Below are 14943 nucleotides of genomic sequence, written 5' to 3' on the forward strand. Positions count from 1 at the left end.
CTTATCTATCTCTCTTCTTCTTCTTCTTCTTCTTCTTCTTCTTCTTCTTCTTCTTCTTCTTCTCCTTCTTCTTCTTCTTCTTCTTCTTCTTCTTACCTATTTCTTCTAATCTATCTCTCGTTTCGAAGATGCGTCAGAATTGCCCGAAAGTAGCTTTTTAAATATTTTCTCGGAAACCGCACTGAGGACCGCGCTTGCGTAGCCTGCTTCCTTCAAACGATTTTCTTGTTGACGAAAACTGCGCTGAGTAGTATGGAAGTCATAGAGGAGTCTGGCACCATTTGCTTCCAGAACCAATGCGGCTTGAACAGTGATGCTTTCCTTGAATTGCTGTCATTTTATCTCTCCGCCACGTTTGTGAAATTCCATGAAGAATTGTATGTCCAAAGGGAGGGGGTTTGCATCGGCTCCTCAGTCGCTCCTGTTTTGTGTCACATATTCTTAGCCAAGTTTGACCATATGCTGAAGCAATCTTTAATGACGACAGGGTAGTAAAAATTTTGAGATACGTACATGACTTTCTAGTTTTTTTAAAGGTTTCACATGATGACAACCTTGATTCTCTTGCTACGTCAATTTTGGGTTTTTTAATGAGTGCTCGGGTGCTTTGCGTTTTACGCACGAAATTCCTTGCGAGGATAGTATTCGTTTTTTGGATTTGCAGTTGTCATTCTCTGCCGATGGCCACGCCTGCTGGAAGTACTCGCCGCGTACAAACAAAGCACTCCTTCCGTACTCTTCTTCCCATTCTAAGTTAGTGAAGACAGGGATCGAATCACTTTGCCTGTCTAATGCCTTAAAGAAAAGCTGCTTCCATACTACTCAGCGCAGTTTTCGTCAACAAGAAAATCGTTTGAAGGAAGCAGGCTACCCAAGCGCGGTCCTGAGTGCGGTTGCCGAGATAATATTTAAAAAGCTACGTTTGGGCAATTCTGACGCATCTTCGAAACCAGAAATAGATAAGAATAAATTAGAAGTGATGCCGTACCAGCACAAAGTTTCGCACAACGTGAAAAAGGTAGCGAAAAGGCATGGCGTAAACATTGTGTTTTCAGCCCCGCGTAAGCTCTCTGGTTTGTGTTCTCGAGTTGAGCAGGGAGATAAACGCAAAGCCCAGTGCACAACCAGGCACGTCACCAAGTATGTTCCGTGCACCACGGGCGTGGTTTATCAGATTATCTTGACGTGCTGCAAATTATACATCGGCCAAACAGGGCGATGTATAAACGACAGGACTAGGGAGCACTGTGCTTCTCTTAACTCTTCAGACGGTGCCCATTTGCCAACCCATTGTCGCGATTGCCGCGATAGTCTCTGCACACCCATGTTTGATAAAATTGCAAGCTCAGGACGTGGCCGGACCAAGTTTGAGCGTGAGATTTTAGGGCTTTCTATATTAGGACTGCGGGACACCAGCGCTGCATAAGCGTTGCATCTTTGAGCTTTCTGACAAAGAATTTTCATTTCTTGGCGGATAATCTGTGACACTTTCTTGTTTGCGTGTTGTTTGATTTTATGCATTGTCGCGAGCTTTATCTTTAGTAATGTACGAAGCGATAAGTATCACTTGTTGAGTTGTGCCCATGCGCAGCTTGTGGTTGGGGGAGGTTATGGTTTTCTTCATAAAATTCAGTTGTTAGTCCAGCATCGTCCTGTCAGTTTGTTTCCTTGTGTCGCCGTCTTCTTGGCTGGTTTTTATTCCCCAAGTGATGTAAAAGCCCACGCTGCTGCAGCGATGTGGGTTCGAATCCCAGCTGGGTTGATGGAGCTTTTAAAGCAAAGCTTTTTACCTCTACCCCCCAAGGGTTCTTTCGCGACCGTTGGTGTCACCAGAAAACTCCAATGAACAAATAAAAGAATTTACTGGCACTGCCAGGAATCGAACCTGGAACTAATCGACTAACAAAGCGAGAGCCTGTTGTCTTACCGATTTAGCTACGAGCCCACGCGAAGACGGGGAAGACAGGTTGTGTACGCACCAAGCACATCTACGGGTTTAGCCCCTGCGTTCTCGCTGAATGCCACGTGAAAGCGTCACGCGACCACTCAAGCCCGTCTAGCGGCTCTGTGCGCACCTTGCTCATGTGCTAAGAGTTACAAAAGTTAAAGGACGCTCACACCAATGCATGGCATCTCACTTCTAGTATATACGCCAACGTGCTAAAGCCTCCGGCCTCCAGTGTTCACGTAAAAAATCACAGCTCCTTGTCGTCCGCCCTCACGCCAAATCAAGGAATACGTTCAAATACTCCTTGATGGCCAGGCCATTGCTCCAAGCCCAGCATCAAGATCCTGGGCCTACATCTCGAGGCTAACACCAAGAGTGACGTCTCCTTGCAGCGCCTCAAAAACAGCATTAATCATTTCATACACATGATCAGGCGAGTTGCCACCAAGAAGCGAGGCCTAAAGGAATTCGGTACCTTTCGATTAATGGAAGCTCTTGTCCTCTCTTGGGTCTCTTACGCCAACCCCCTGTCTTCTCGACAAGGAAGACATGTAGATGCTTTATATAATGATTAGAAAGGCGGTCGAGCAGGCCATTGGTTTTCTCATGAGTGCGTCCACACAGAGGCTGATTAGCACAGGGCTCGACAACACGGTGCAAGAGCCGATAGAAGACCATCTTTCGAACAAGAAGGTCCGACTCAGAACTTAGGTGGGTAACCGCATGCTTCACCAGATTGGCCCAGAATGTCACTCTGCTTGACGTACTCCCAGACTCTTGGCGACTAAAACTAATAATGCTCCCTTTGCTTAGAAATACGAAACACTCACATGACGAGGGTTACCGAAAAGCACGGGCTCAAGCGCTAAACACCACCCTCGGTGGGGATCATGCAGTTATCTACACAGACGCCTCCAAACATCGAGGGCAGCAATACGCGCCATCATCGTGGCTACTTCCAGAACCAACCTCCTTGCGTGTACCTAACTTAGGACCCAAGAAATGACGGCTGCAGAAGAGGCAGCCATCAACTTGGCTCTCACTCAACCAGTGTTCGGAGTGTAGCCACCAATTCCTACCACCTAGTAGCAAGCCTACTGGAATTACCAGTCGGGTTGGGTGTCCTGACCTACACGGCGCGTGCTAAAAAACCACTCCCCAAACGGTTCCATTCAACTCATCTGGACACCCCCACAAGCCTAGATGAAGGGGAACAAATACGCCCACCCAACAAGGCTGCGCTTTTACCTCCCGGGCTATGGAGCTGCACGAGGAGAGTCATCTGCTTGTCACGTTCAGGGAGATAACCCAGCGTTATCGCCTTCTGAGACAGACCGTACCTTCGCCTTACCCTGACCTTTCCAGAGAACAACAAACTACCCTACGGCTCATACAATCCGGGCTCCTTCCCACAGCCTACGCGTCTTCACATAATGTATCCGAATCGCTACGACGCTGAATGTAAATTTTGCTCAGAAGTAGGAACACTCCGCCCCGTAATCAGGGTGTGCAACTTTAGCCCTGAGCACCCTCCTCTTTTTCCCTCAACTACCCAACTAGAGCGATGGGAGATTCTTCTGCCCAGGCCCTCTCTACCTACCCAGCTTCAGCGGGTGGACAGAACACAGGCCGCGCGGACTGCATATGGGCCCCACAGAAGGAATCACTCCCCAGGGCTGCACTCCGGGCCGTTCAGAAATCTGAACAGAAGTATTTCTTCCTCCTCCTCCTCCTTCTCTTGCGCAAATCTCGTCGCCTCCGGCCGCGGCACAGAGACGGATAAGTACGATCGTCTAACACCGGTTTGGAGCTTACTTTAATTTTATAAAAAAAGTTTCCACTCTTGTGCTACACCAATACAACTCAACCAAGCACCGTTCATGCATCATGCATTGATTTATCTTTACCGAGAATATCTAAATGGTGTGGGTAAGTGCGTTTCACTTCTCTCTGGTTTTACTATTTGTAGAGCGATGTGAGTGAATTTAAGTGACGTCGCATGGGTAATCGCTTACAGCTTTGCTTTCCAACCACATTCACGGGGTGGATTGGCGCGATTCTTTTTCTTCATTAAATGATTTAAATTTTTCTGTGCCAGTCTATGTACACTTCTTTCATATCCAAGACATGTCAGCAAACGAGAAGACGGGCATTATTAAAATCGAACATCGTGCAAGTGCCAGTTTATAGCGTCTGCAGTTTCCCGAGTAGAAATCTACATGGGTCAAGAATATTTTAACAAATGTAATTAATAGGGCTAGGCGTCGTTTAATATTTTACCCCAATCAATCGGCTGGCTTATGCATCAATTATTCTGTTGTGTTGGTATGGAAAAAATGAGAAAGAAAATATGTAGTAGCAGAAATAACATCAATATGCTCTTACACTTGTTCACACACATTGCAGATGAGTTAAAGGGAGACTGAAGTGATTTGTAAACAATGCGGGATTACGAGCGCAAACTGTAGTCCGGAGTGCCTGGGCCCTGTTTCGACCACTCTGTGCGCGTTTACGCGAATTTATTTAGTATAAAAATCAATTCGAAAATGCTGTCTTTCTCTCTTTACGCTCGCCCATTTTCTGTGGCGTTTTTGTGTGACGTCAGCAGGAGAGGAGCTGGCAATTGGCTGCGCTACTGCACGGCTCGCCGACCTTCCGCGACCGAGTCAGTCGGCACACCGTTTAGTACGCCGGCCGCCAACGGGTCGTCGCAATTCGCTCGATCAGTTGAAACTAAGCCACAACACGTTTTGGAATGGAAGAATGCGCCTTTATTTACTTCGTTAGTTTGTACACTGTATCTAGCACCAAGTCAAGGTCGCTTCACACAAGCGCTGCACAAGCGCACATGCGACGCTTCGCTGACTGGTACGCCAGTAGGAAAATATAAGGCCTCTTGAAGGGGGAGAAGAGTGAGCGAAGTCAATATAGGTACTAAGGAAATAAAATGAACTGATATTTCTACCGTACAGCGGAAAACTAGGGTGCGGGAAGCACTTTTTTGCGCTGGGCGAACAAGCAGAGCGGTCAGCAGCACGACTACGCATCTGCGAACGCTTTCCCGTCTACGAAATGCAATTGCTAGACGTGAGCTATTGTGGAAACTCGGGGGACGCTTACTGCACGAGCGCAATACAACAAACAGTCACCTAAGCTGCTTGAAATACTAAAACTAAATAAAAGTGTAAACTGGTTATACATTATATACCTTATCTTTTCCTTCGCCGCCAGCGGCCCCCTGTGGCTTAGTCGTCCGGGGTGCTAGGTATGTCATCGCAAGTATTTTGCCAGTCACAAGTTCGAATTGGCGCGGGTACATGGTTTTTGTTTTACGAGTTAACTTTTTTGTTTGTGCTTTTTTTGACTTTGAAGTTGTTTCGAACGCTCTGGGTATTCGTTGTGTGTGTGTGTGTGTGTGTGTGTGTGTGTGTGTGTGTGTTGTGTGTGTGTGTGTGTGTGTGTGTGTGTGTGTGTGTGTGTGTGTGTGTGTGTGTGTGTGTGTGTGTGTGTGCGCGTGTGTGTGCGTGTGTGCGTGCGTGCGTGCGTGCGTGCGTGCGTGTGTGTGTGTGTGTGTGTGCGTGCGTGCGTGCGTATGTGTGTGTGCGTGTGTGTGCGCGCGCGCGAGTGCACGTGCACAAAAACAGCGTAATACCGATAAGCTCTCGTGTATTGTTTATAGGCAGGCGACTACGATAGTCAAATAATCTTTTAGGCTTCGACGGGTACGAATCAATCATTTTTTTGCGTTTTATTTAATATGCTTATGGGTTTCAAGTAACTACTGCAATCTCGCTACCAAATTATTTGCCGTGAGTGAAAGAGTCATGGTATTCCGCGATGCCTTTTATATTGCTATCGACTCTACATATGTATTTTTTCGAAAGAGTGTTTCTGAATTTCTAGATTTGCTAATTTGTTGTCATGACATAATAAAGGGGCACTGACACAAAATTTTGAAGGCGAGATAACTTCGGAGATAGATTGGTGGGAGCACATCTACATCATCTGCAAAATATCAGCGGCGAATACAGCCTAGAACATATTTAAAATCAATTTTCAAGTGTGCGAAACGCAAACGACCTGCCAGCAGAGGACCACGCGCAATCGACATCCCGAGGATATCGTGTAAATAAACAACATCCAAACACGTCACGAGTTTGTGTTTACCGCTTCCGCACTGCCGGCGTTTTTCGCCGGCTCGCCCGGCTCGCCGCTCTAATCGGAGGGCCGGAGGGCGGAGCTTCTGCTCTCGAGAACGAACGACCCGATCGTTGGCGGCGGAGGCGCCGTGATTTCGTCAGCTCATGGGGCAGCTGGCCGCGACCAAAGTTCTACAGCGATTCCAGGCACTCTGTTTCTATTACTGTTCATTACCATTGGATGCGAAAACGCGCCGGAGGCACAAAAAGCCCACTGAGCTAGCCGCACGGTCGCTGTGCAGGCGGCGGCCACGGCCGCGAAGTGGCCCAGGCCGGCGCAGGTAGCTCGAGTGATAGCTTGTTACCGCTGCACGAAATTTTTCCCAAGTCCCGACCATGGTGGCTTACATGAGAAAGGAGTTAATGATGCGATGGCGGGTTGCATTAAAAATTGTCATCTGCACCGCTTACGAGAGCGGCACTCGAATATCCGCCTCAGTGCTAAGCCGAACACATCTGTAGGCAGACCTGTAGGCAGACCGGCCGGCTGCTCCCAGCGTGCGTCTTGCCACCCACCGTCTCGAGCGTCGCGCGTCGTTCTTTAGCCGCGGTAGCATTTGCACTCGCAGCGCCTGCGTCACATCCACGGTCGCTTTTTAATTAAGCGCCTCACGAGATCAGTACGTGGGGGCATTAGCAGAAACTGCCGTCGATGCGGATTCGACAGTGCTACGGCGGCTCTGCTCTGTGATATCCCTCCGACGGTCACGTGGTCAGCTTTGTGGACACAAAATCCATCGTTTCGTGGCACTCGCTGAAACCGAAACTGCGACTGGCCGCATTTAAAATGCCTCTAATTAAACAACCGTCGCACACTGAGGCAAATGAGGTTTCTACAGGTTATAAGTAGGTCACTAGCTACTTATCGCAACAAAACAAACAAGATGCAAAATTTTTGTGTCAGTGCCCCTTTAAGGGCATTATTTTTTTCGGTGAGCAGTTAAGCTGATCACTAATATCTGTATGCACAACATCGGCTGTAAGTAAGTTGTTCGGGATATTAGTGAATAAACACATCAAGTGGAGAACTATACCAATCGTAACTCGGGTAAATATTTTTATTACATTACTTAGACCACGTCCATTTATGGTAGACTGGAAGACTCTCTGTAGGTTTCTATATGCAAGCATGCATGCCAATAAACGGCACCATGCAGCACGTTTAGCCTGCCTATTGCGGAAAAAATACCGACAGCCATTTGGACAATATACACTTGAGATGCTGAAGTGTACGACGTCTGTGTTAATAGTATCGCGGTAAAAGTTACGCCAAACGTTTCAAGTAGAGTTGCCATGTCATCTACTTTATCTGTCAAAGACCGCACGTTTAAAGGAGATAAAGGAAACGACATAGGGGATATTTTCGTGTTTACTACTGGTTGGATTTCGGTCGGTTGAATTCCCATAATTTGGTTCTTGCTTGGAACCCACGGAATATGCGTTCCGTGTGTTCCAAACAACGCGTACGAGATTTTCAGAAATAAAACCGGAAAACGTGTTGTGTTTTGGAACCATGCGTGACTACAAAAAAGAATACTGCTGTACAATGAATTCACTTATGCATCACCCCGGGCATAGTCTACGTCAAAAATTCAAAGCACCGGTAACTACCCCAATGGCACCAGTAGCTACTTCTACCTTTCAGCTGCATTGGTGTGCGGTAAATCGTTTATTAAACGTCACACACAGGCTGCGAAGGCCGAGTTTTCGTCCTTTGCACCCACTTGCGCCAGGGAAAACGACCTTAGGCTAGGCGCGCCGCGGTGCGGCGGAAAACGGCGAAACGCCCTCTTCGGAATTACGCTCTCTCCGGGCGATTGGAACGGCCGGAGCAACGGCGCGCCGCTGGTAGCCGATCGCGGAGGCCACAGTCACACACACGCTTCTAAAATCGGGGACATCATCACCCGCGGTGCGTGCAGATGGCACCGATTAATAGCGCCTTCCTTACTACAGAAATAGCGTATACAACGGCAGAACGGTATATATAATTGCCCACTCGTTTATTGTGCAGTGTATATTTGTAGTTTTTATTCAAAATGTTTCCCTGCGTAATGAAAATACACGAGTTCAGAGGTACACGAACAGGGGGCTTCGTGTATAAAGTCAAAGAGTTGTCGATGAAACATTATTGAGTTTTCTGACTAGCTTAAAGGAGACACGAAGACGAAATACCAGTTTGTTTCATTCGAAAGATGTCATGTTGTATAGTGCTCCCAGCGCTTTTTCGGAAGCAAGAGATGCTTTATTCAATGTGAAATAATCAATTTAAGCTAAAAGTTTGATTCTCGCGCCAAAACATGTGCTTGGACGACGTTTGCAATGACATCATAAGAGCAGGTCTCTCAGCTAAACTTGGCGTGGAACGGCCCGGTCTCCTCCTCCCCAATCGTGTCCGGCCATGGGAGCGCAGACTTGCCTACTGTTAGTCACCCTAGATGGCACCACCACACCGCGGCAAGCCGTTTTCTACGTGTGGTTTGTTTGTGAACGTAATTTATCCTGGCTTGTTTTGTTCAGGGAGTTAATTATCAGCTCCAGTGTCGTCTAAAACTACCCCAAAGTCCCGCAGTCCCGTGCAGCTAAACCAAGCACAGTGCGCGCAGTAGCAACCGCAATATATATTGGTACTTGTATGTTTGCGTGTGCTTTAGTAACTTCCCCTGTATGTCACCCCATTCTTACTGACATAAAGAGAATGTGCCCTACATTTAAGCGCAAATCGCTCGTTCGGTAAGCTGATAAGTTGTGCCTAATTTGCGTTTGTTTTTCCAGCCGCCAGCAATCGCAGAGCTGGCTGGGATGACATCATAGGTTCTGTTGCGGGAAATGAGCTAGTGGGTCGCATGACCATCATAGTTTTTTCCTAATTATACAGCTTACTTGAGCGATGTTTACATTAAAAGTGTGTCAGTATGATTCTAACGAGGTAAGCTTTCGAATGAATCAAACCTGTTTTGTCTTCATGGCTCTTTTAAACGGGTAAAACAATCAATGGCAGCTAAAACAATAATTGATTAATCGGAAGGTTAAACGAATAGTAACCTACCGCTAATAACAAATAATTGATTAGCAGTAATAAAGGCATTGTTCTGGTAGTCATTTTTTCTTCACAGAAAAAACGAAATGTCGATAAAATTCAGTTAATTGATCTGGATGACTAATACAAAACGTAAGGAGGTAAGGAGGTTTTATTTTAGTTATTCCCACTTTTTCTTTGCTTGTATGTGTAAAATACGGAAAGAAGTGTACGTGGAATAGTACAGAAAAATTTGAATAATTTAATTAAAAAAAGCTCCACCAGACCAGCTTGGATTCGATCCCGGATCGCTGCAGTAGTGTGGGCACTCATATCACGCTCCTGGCCACTCGACCGACAGAAAACCGGTGCTTTCGAACATGTTTCCTAACTTTACTCATTTCGAACCGGTTTGGCCGTAAGGCAGCAACATTTGTGTTTTCGAATTGGACGTCATCTATCGTACAAGCGACCATTTCAGTAATTGGCCTACTCGATTTACCAGTCCGAGACGGTCCGCAGGCAGTCCGAGGACTGCGTTCGGACTGGAAGTCCCTTAGGAATACATGGGAAAATCGGGCACCAGACCGCGTCTCGTAGAGTGCGCAGATGATCCGGGACCGCTAATCGAGAAATCTAAATGTTGCGTATGGATTACACATACAGATCGTCACGTTGTTTAGTGCCGTAGGCTGTAAGAAAATTTTTGTGCTTTACGTTACGCAAGACGTAACTCAAAATATTGGCCTACGTTCCGTCTGACGAGGACACTTGTCGGAAGTAACTTTAGTTTTCAATTTTGGGTTACGTCGGTCCTAACTTTAAAAACTGGCTTTAAGTTCCGTCGGACATAACTCTTGTTCTCAATTCTGAGTTTCCTCGGACGTAGCTCTAGTTTTCAATTTTGGGTTACGTCGGACGTTATTGTCGACACTGCGTTTATTATTAGGACAGCTCGAATCATGCCAGCGCGTTTTTAGAATTCTCTTAGAAAGATCCCTAGTGGCGGATAATGTTAACAGGCATAGCTGTACCACGAAGTTTGCATTATGAAACGGGAAAAAGCACAAGCCTCCTTCGTTTTTGCCCAGTCCAAAAAATCGAAATTAAATGCTTTTTTTTAATTGCTTTAATTGGAGTCTGTCATATCCAATAGGCATTAATAGACCAGTTGCTCCAGACTGAACAATTCAAAATCATATTAACAATTGTGCCAAATAATGGGAAAACACATTTGCAATTGTGGGCACAACTGGAAACTCACTTTTCAATTTTAGGCCAAACAGGAAGTTTCACTACAAAGTGGGGCTGTATTGCGGGAGTTTCATTTTCAGTCATAGGCAAAAATGGCAAATACTTGAACTCCATGTAGGCCTGCTTCGCCAGCTGTGGTGATTCGGGAAAGAATTGGTCTAAAAATAAAGTTGGTTTCTAGTTCAAGGGAATGCATTTATTGGTGAAAGAAATAAATTTCAGATGTAATGTTGTGCTAGCACAATATGCCATGCATTGACCGAAAATTCATTGCAGTGGGTGGTAGGGGGTCACAACTCTCAACAACTAAAAATGCTGCACGTCTGATTCTGCGCTCCAAAAAGCTAGAAACTTATTTCTTACGCACGGGCATTAAAAAGCAAAGACGTTTTTGGTGAACATTGCGGGATTACTTGCGCAAAATCTAGTCTGGGGTCTGTAGCCACTCTCGACCAGTTTCGACCAGTCTCACTTCATTTATGCGGCTTTATGTAGTAGAAAAATCAATTCGTAAGTCCTGTCCTCCTATCTGCATCCTCGCTGCAAATTCCCTACAAAATTTTATATTTTTATGGAATCTCAATTGAGATTGCTTGACTTGACTGCGCTACTGAAGGGCTCGGCAGCGCTCCGATAGAATCAGTCGGCTCAGCGTTTAGTCGCCTTGCCACTGGCGGCCCGACTGCTGCGGGTCATCGTAATTCATTAGCTCAGATGAAACTATGCCACAACACAATTTGTGCCTGGACGAATGTGCTTTTGTTTGTTAGTTTCTAGACCTAATCAATCTTTAACTTCAAGCAGCTCCACACTCGATGCTTCGCTGACTGGTACACCAGTAGAAAATTCTAAGGCCAATTAAAGGCGGAAGAATAGTTAGCGAAGTTATATACAGGTACTGTGACGTTCAGTAATTGATACCGGCAGCCGACGGCGTACAGCAACATCCGGAAAAGCCAACACGCGCTCCAGCCCGCTGTAAGCAATGACCGGCCGTGGGAGACATCCCTACGCTGACCCCCCGGCACCCAGTGGAGGCGTCGCCTATGTGCGCACTTTGCGCGCTGTAGAGGTCTCCACCCTTCAGCCATTTAGTTAGGCTGCCACTAGCGTGTGGCGCCACTTATTTTGTATATATTCTGCCCAAAATAAAGTGTAGGACTTCTTTTGTCAGCTGAGCAGCTATCGTGCGCATCGGCTCTTACTGCGGGCCGGGGCCGCTCGTGCTCCCGCACGCTCGCGCGGCGCCAGCCACGCGACATGGTGTCAGAAGTGGCCGCGTAACGCCCCCTCATCCCGGACTAACCCCGACCGCTCCACGATGGCCCGCAAGGACGGAGCGCCGCCGACAATGTTCAGCCTCAACCTCCAGCCGCCCGCACCTTTCAACTTCACGAACCCCGGAACCTGGCCAGCATGACTCAGCCGCTACGAGGACTACGCCGTTGTTTCGGGCCTGACTCAAGCGTCCGGCGACGTGCAGTTACGCTCGTTGTTGTACTGCATGGGGCCGGCGGCCCGCCCACTGCTCCAAACGTTTTCGCTCGATGCCGCATCACTCACCTCATTTCAAGCGGCGGCCACTCGCTTCACCGACCACTTTGTGCACCCGGCGAACGAACTCTACGAGTCGTGGCGTTTTCACCTACGCGTTCATTTGCCCAACAAAAGCATCGACGCCTACTACGCCGAACTGTGTAAATTGGTGAAGCAGTACAACTATCCTTCAGCTGAGGTGGAGCAAAGGCTTGTGCGCGATAAATTCATCGTCAGCCTCCGCGACTCGCGCCTTTCGGACCAGCTTTGCCGGAACGCGAAGTTGACGCTCAAAGGAGCATGGATGCAGACTCGTCAATCAGAAGACGCCCACAAAGAAAAAAATGTTGCCGCAAAACCGCGCAGAGCACTCCCGCGAGCTACCCCTCGACGCCGTACGCGATAACAAGTTCGCCTGTCGCCGCTGCAACTAGGATAAGCCGTCTTCGCCACCGCGGAAAGCAGAGCGCTCCCGCCAGCCGTCAACATGTGAATTCGGCGGCCGCGCGCCACATCCACGTTCGAACTGCCCTCCACGAAATTCCGCCTACAACTTCTGGAAACGAAAGGGCACTTTGCTAAAGTGTGCCGTGCTAGGAAGGCAAAACACAAGCTCGGTTCTATTCACCTACACGCTGTCGGGACGCCCGCCGCGGCAAAGTTCGTCGACGTCACAGTTGAGAACTACACAGCGCAGTTCAAGCAGTTCAAGGTCAATTCCGGAGCCGAGGTGTCCGCCGTTCCTAACGACTTCTCTGCGTTGCCGGCTAAGCTCGACCACGTAAACACCCTGCTCACCGGACCCGGCGGTCAGCCGCTGCGTGTGGTAGATTCGTACATGGCAAGACTTCGGTGGCACGGGAAAATGAGGTCTCAGCGCTTGTACGTGATCCAGTCTCTCACAGTACCTCTTCTGGGACTGCCGGCGCTTCAAGCCCTTCAAGTTGTAAAGTTTCTCGACGAGATCCAGACTCCAAATGCAACATTGCGCGCGGAGCTCTTCCAAAGATTGGGCACCCTCAAGGACGAGTACACTATCCTCCTTAGACCTGATGCCGTACCCTTCTCCCAAAGCGTGCCTCGCAGGATTCCCATGCCGCTGCTCGAGGTCGTCCGCCACGAGCTTCACAAACTGGAGGAAGGAGGCGTGATTCGCAGGGTCGACAATCTAACGCTGTGGTGCTCTGGTATCGTTGTAGTCCGGAAAGCCGATGGTTCCTACCGGCTGTGCGTTGACTTGTCTCAGCTGAACAAGGTCGTCCTTCGTGAGCGCCACATTCAACCAACTGTAGAGCAAGTCCTTGTCCTTCTTGGCGATGCAACACTTTTCTCAAAGCTGGATGCAATAGCCAGCGTCCACCAGGTTAAACACTCTGCAGACTCCCAAGAGCTCACAACCTTCATCACCCCATTTGGCCGATACTGCTTCTGCCGGCTCCCCTTTGGCATCACCTCCACGCCGGAGTATTTCCAAAAACAGAGGGCCCGGATCCTAGAGGGCCAGGAAGGCGTCGCCAATATGATAGACGACATTCTGGTCTTTGGGCCCACCCGAGAGGAGCACGACGCCAGAGCGAGCCAGGTGCTGTCTCGCCTTGCAAATGCAGGCATCACATTGAACCCAGACAAGTGTCGTTTTTGTGTCTACGAAGTCTCCTTCGTAGGAGTCATCGTTTCAGCACAAGGCATTAGGCGAAGTCCAGGCAAGGTCGAAGCACTCAAAGCCATAGAGGCTCCAACCGAAATCGCAGGTGTCCGACGACTGCTCGGAATGGTCAACCATCTTGCCCGGTTTTTGCCTTGCATCTCGAAGGTCACAGCTCCCATCAGAGCACTTTTAGGCAAGTCTGTGAGTTGGGTGTGGCAGCATAAACAAAATGCTGCATTCGAGAAAATCACGGAACTCCTGACGTCAGACCGTTGCATGGCCAAGCACCATCCGTCATACGCCACCCCAGTTTCGGCTGCCGCAAGCTCGTTTGCACTCGGCGCGGTCTTGCTGCAGACCCAGCCCTCTCTAGAGCGCCGCCCAGTTGCGTTTGCTTCGAGGTCAATGACTGAGATAGCAGCGTTACAGCCAGACAGAACAGGAAGCGTTGGCAACGACATGGGCAATCCAACGGTTTGACGAATTCGTCCGCGGCATCACCTTTGATGTCGAGACAGATCACCTACCACTCGTTTCACTCTTTGGCAAGATGGAGCTGGACAAGCTGCCGCTTCGCATACAGAGGCTCCGGTTAAAGACCATGCGAAACCAGTTCCGGATGCTGCATGTGCCAGGAAAGCTGCTAGCTACGGCAGATACGTTGTCACGCATCACCCAAAAGGCGTCCCTCCCCCTGGACACCCTTGAATTGTTTGCAGCTAAAGTGGTCAGCCGCATGTCAGAAGCCTTGCCACTAAGCCCACAGGACGTGCGACAGGCACAAGAGTCAGATGGCGAGTGCAGAGCCCTCACCTTCTTCTGCCAGAATGGTTGGGCACAGAAGTCCAAGCTGCCACTGCACCTCTCCCAGTATGCCTCAGCAGCAGATGAGCTCTCTGTCTGTGACGGCGTTCTACTGATAGGCGCCAGGATAGTCATCCCATATTCCGTTCGGCCGGCTGTCTTGATGCTGTACACGAAAGACACCAAGGCATCAATAGGACGAAAGCTCTTGCTCGAGAGTCCATTTGGTGGCCTGGCACTTCAGCAGGCATTACCTCTGTGGTAACAAACTGCAAGCAGTGTGCTTCCACTCGGTTGAACCTTGCAGAACCCCTGATCTCCACGGTCCTACCTTCACAACCCTTGAAACTTGTCGGCATAGACCTGTTCAACCTTCGCAGCCAGACATTCATCTTGGTGGTGGACTACCACTCCAGGTACCCTGAAGTCGTAACCTTGAGGAGAACAAGGGCTCAGGCAGTCATTGGCGTCCTCAAAAGCATCTTTGCCCGCCTTGGGATTCCGTGAGAGGTCAGATCGGACAACGGTCCACTGT

The 14943-nt window shown here is 48.7% G+C and overlaps 1 protein-coding gene and 1 pseudogene across 1 annotated transcript in view; one reads left to right on the top strand and one right to left on the bottom strand.

Moving 5' to 3' along the window:
* LOC144143303 (DNA (cytosine-5)-methyltransferase 3B-like) overlaps window positions 1-14943 on the bottom strand; it is a 206145-nt gene that overhangs the window by 113134 nt on the left and 78068 nt on the right. The window lies entirely within an intron of this gene.
* On the top strand, window positions 11406-14915 carry LOC144141685 (uncharacterized; annotated as a pseudogene).

Source organism: Haemaphysalis longicornis, unplaced genomic scaffold (assembly GCF_048455015.1).
Source record: "Haemaphysalis longicornis isolate Haplotype H1 unplaced genomic scaffold, Haemaphysalis longicornis Haplotype H1 scaffold_6, whole genome shotgun sequence".
NCBI classification, from domain to species: domain Eukaryota; kingdom Metazoa; phylum Arthropoda; class Arachnida; order Ixodida; family Ixodidae; genus Haemaphysalis; species Haemaphysalis longicornis.